The sequence below is a fragment of the Arachis ipaensis genome, chromosome B5, assembly GCF_059453495.1.
Source record: "Arachis ipaensis isolate K30076 ecotype BB chromosome B5, ASM5945349v1, whole genome shotgun sequence".
Classification (NCBI taxonomy): Eukaryota; Viridiplantae; Streptophyta; class Magnoliopsida; order Fabales; family Fabaceae; genus Arachis; species Arachis ipaensis.
Window position 1 is genome coordinate 40,765,102 of NC_142440.1, and position 4,772 is coordinate 40,769,873.

Consider the following 4,772-nt stretch of genomic DNA (forward strand, 5'->3'; position numbering starts at 1 on the left):
ACACCAAACTTAAAGATTTTTGACTTTTGAACACAATGAATTCAAAAATGCACAAGAAAAATAAGAAAAGACACAAAACAAGAAAATGTAAAGATCAAACAAGAAAAATCATCAAGAACAACTTGAAGATCAATGAAGAACATAATGCATAAATTTTTGAAAATTTTTAGAAAATTAAAAGAATGCAATTAACACCAAACATAAAATTTGACACAAGACTCAAACAAGAAACACAAAATTTTTTGGTTTTTATGGTTTTATTAATTTTTTTTGTATATTTTTCGAAAACTCTAAATATATTTATTTTTTTTTTCGAAAATTAAAATAAGAAAACTTAAACATAAAATAAAATTTACCCAATCTAAGCAACAAGATGAACCGTCAGTTGTCCAAACTCGAACAATCCTCAGCAACGGCGCCAAAAACTTGGTGCACGAAATTGTGATTACACTTTTCACAACTCCGCACAACTAACCAGCAAGTGCACTTGGTCGTCCAAGTAATACCTTACATGAGTAAGGGTCGATCCCACGGAGATTGTCGGCTTGAAGCAAGCTATGGTCATCCTTGTAAATCTTAGTCAGGCGGATTCAAATGGTTATGAGGTTTTGATAACTAAAATATAAATAAAATATAAAATAAGATAAATTTACTTATGTAATTCAATGGTGGAAATTTCAGATAAGCATATAGAGATGCTTTGTTGCTTCTGAACCTCTGCTTTCCTATTGCCTTCTTCCAACCATGCGTTACCTCCTTCCATGGCAAGCTGTATGATCCTCTCGGATGAAAACAAATCCATATACGCTGTCACCGCACGGCTAATCATATATCCTTTTGCACACTATCACTGCGCCCAACATTCGCAGGTTTGAAGCTCTTTATAGTCATCCCTTCCTGGATCCTACTCGGAATACCACAGACAAGGTTTAGACTTTCCAGATCCCAGGAATGGCTGTCAATAATTCTAGCCTATACCACGAAGATACTAATCTCACAGACTCAGTCTGTGTATTAGATATCCAAGAGAATATACTCCAGCTGTCGTCCAATGACTACGTTGAACATCATGTAGATTGCTTTGTGGTTGTTAGGCACGCGATCTTGGCTAAGCGAGTAACAAAGATTGGGTGATTGTCACGGGTCACCCCTTCATTCTAACTTAACTAAATTAAGTACGAGAGTATATCTTGGAGAAGAAGTAGGCGTGAATTGAATAGAAAATAGTAGTAATTGCATTAATTCATGAAGAACAGTAGAGCTCCACACCTTAATCTATGGGGTGTAGAAACTCCACCGTAGAAAATACATAAGTGAAAAAGGTCTAGGCATGGCCGAATGGCCAGCCTCCATTCCAAATGTCTAAGGACTAAACGTCCAGAGATGTGAATACAATAGTAAAAAGTGCTATTTATACTAAACTAGTAACTTAGGTTTACAGAAAATGAGTAACTAAGTGCAAATAGTGCAGAAATGCACTTCTGGGGCCCACTTGATTTGTGCTTGGGCTGAGCATTGAAGCTTTTTCATGCATAGGCTGTTCCTGGAGTTAAACGCCAGCTTTGGTGCTAGTTTGGGCGTTTAACTCCAATTCTGGTGCCAGTTTGGGTGTTTTACGCCAAGATGTTTTAGGCTAGCTTTGGACGCCAGTTTGGGCCATCAAATATCGGGCAAAGTATGGACTATTATATATTGCTAGAAAGCCCAGGATGTCTACTTTCCAATGCAATTGAGAGCGCACCAATTTGTATTCTGTAGCTCCAGAAAATCTATTTCGAGTGCAGCAGGGTCAGAATCCAACAGCATCTGCAGTCCTTTTTCAGCCTCTGAATCAGATTTTTGTTCAGGTCCCTCAATTTCAGCCAAAAAATACCTGAAATCACAAAAAAACACACAAACTCATAGTAAAGTCTAGAAATGTGATTTTTGAATAAAAACTAATAAAAATATAATAAAAAGTAACTAAAACATACTAAAAACTATGTAAAAATAATGCTAAAAAGGGTATAAATTATCCGCTCATCAGGTGACCTGTGACAATCACCTACTATCTTAATTACTCGCTTAGCCACGATTCGCATGCCTGACAACCACAAGTGGTCTACATGATGTTCAACGTAGTCATTGGAGGTGGTGTGGAAAAAGAAGGTTCATTGTTTGGGAAGGAGGTTTCATAATTGGAAGTTGGTTCATCTTGGCAAGGGTATGGAGATGGCATATATTGAGGTGGTTCTTGAGTGTAATTGTGTTGGAATGGTGGTGGTTCCATGTATGGTTTATATGGTTCATAAGGTGGTTGGTATGGTGGATAAGGATTAGGGTCATAATGAGGTGTTTGGTGGTAGGGAACTTGTGAGTAAGGTGGTTCAAAATTATGTTGGGGAGGTGGTTCATAGGCATATGGTGGTGGTTGTTAACAATCACAATAAGGGTCACCACATCCATTAGATTAATATGCATTAGGATTAGAATTATACCCATAAGAAACCGGAGGTTGTTATTGCCAAGAGGAGTGATCAATTCCTTGAGGTTCCTCCCATCTTTGATTGTTCCATCCTTGATGCATGTCACCATTGTAGTTCCCATTTCCTACAACATAATTTGAACCAAACTCATAGCCAAAGTGGTGAGAATTCATAATAGCAAGAGAAAATAAAAACAAAACTAGTAAGAACTAATAAAAACTAACTCCTAAAACAAGCAAAAACTAGCAAAGAAGCATATTAACATATATACAATAGCCAATAACATAACACCATTGCAACTCCTCGGCAACGGCACCATTAATTTGATAGAGAGATTTATACCGGTTTGGAATTCCACAAAATAATTCCGTTGTTAGTATAGTCCAAACCAATAGTCAATCCTCAAAGCAAATTAAATTTGGTTTTGTTACAAGTACAAACCCCAAATAAGAATTAACCGAAGTATTTGAACTCTGGGTCGTCTCACAAGGAATTGCAATGAAGTGCTCAATTTTTGGCTATAAGGAACAAAGAGGGGGGTTTGATTTTGATAATTGTCAAGAAAATATAAAAGCAAGGAAGTAAAATAACAAGAACTAATAAAATAAGGGAAAAGTACTCTTGGCTAGACATAGGTAATTAAGATCACCATCCTTGTCTACAAACCAAATATTGATAATTATGAGAGGCCAACCTATTAAGTCTACTTCCAAAAGCTTTAAGTACATAATGTCTATTCCTAAGCTTGAAGTACGTCAAATAGGCTTGATCACATCAACCCATAAGTCCCAACCTATCTACTAATTAGATTAGTAGTGGGTTGGTGTCAATGAGTATCAAATTGATCACCAAGGATTCTCAAATCACCAAATCATTGAGATCCAATGACTCAAGGTCACTCAATTCCCTTAGCCTGGGTCAAGAGTAAAGAGAACTACTCAAAAACTAGAGGAAACATTCTATCAAACACTTAGTGTGCAAGAAAAGTAAACATCATAAAATGCAAGAATTAAAGGAAACCCATAACTATCATCAACAAGAAATCAACAATAACAATCAAGATCAACATAAAAGAGACATGGAAACATAAAATTGCATTGAAAGAAATTGGAAATCCAACAATGGTTCATAACATAAAAGTAACAAAATAAGGGAAATGAACAAGTAAAACTAGAAGAATAGAGATGTAACAACAAGAAATTAAGAAGGAAAACTAAATCAAAACAAGGATTGAAAATTGAATCTAAGAGAATTAAACCTAAACTACCCTAAATTCTAGAGAGAATAGAGAGCTTCTCTCTCTAGAATTCTACCCTAAAACATGATGAAAAATCAACTATGACTACTTGGTTCATTCCTCCTTCAATTCTTGGGTTCAATAGCATCAGAAATGAGTTGGATTGGGCCAAAAATGCTCTACAAATTGCTGGCCACGATTTCACTTTAGTGAACCACGTGCTCAATCGGCGCACATGCGTACATGTCATGTGCGCGCCTTTATACGTCAGGAAACTATCACAAATTTTATATCATTTTGAAGCCTCGGATGTTAGCTTTCCAACGCAACTAGAACTGCCTCATTTGGACCTCTGTAGCTCAAGTTATGGTCGTTTGAGTGCGAAGAGGTCAGGCTTGACAGCTTTACGGTTCCTTCATTTCTTCATGAGTTCTCCCACTTTGCATGCTTTTCTCCTCACTTCTTCCATCCAATACTTGCCTTATGAACCTGAAATTACTCAACAAACATATCAAGGCATCGAATGGAATTAAACTGAATTAAAATCACTAATTTTAGGGCCTAAAAATCATGTTTTCACATTTAAGCACAAATCAAGGGAGAATTGCAAAACCATGCTATTTCATTGAATAAATGTGAGAAAAGGTGATAAAACCCCCCAAATTAAGCACAAGATAAACCACAAAATTGGGGTTTATCAATCCGACAGATGATTAGCCGTACAGAAGCCGTGCCTGGACCATTTTCACTGAGAGGACGGATGGTAGCCATTGACAACGGTGATCCACCAACATATAGCTTGCCATGGAAGGGAGCACGCATGATTGGATAAAGACAATAGGAAAGCAGAGGTTCAGAAGCAACAAAGAATCTCCAAATGCTTATCTGAAATTTCAACCAATGAATTACATAAGTATCTTTATTTTAATTTGTGTTTTATTTATCTTTCAATTATCAAAACTCATAACCAATTGAATCCGCCTGACTAAGATTTATAGGATGACCATAGCTTTCTTAAAGCCGGCAATCTCCATGGGATCGACCCTTACTCGCGTAAGGTTTTATTACTT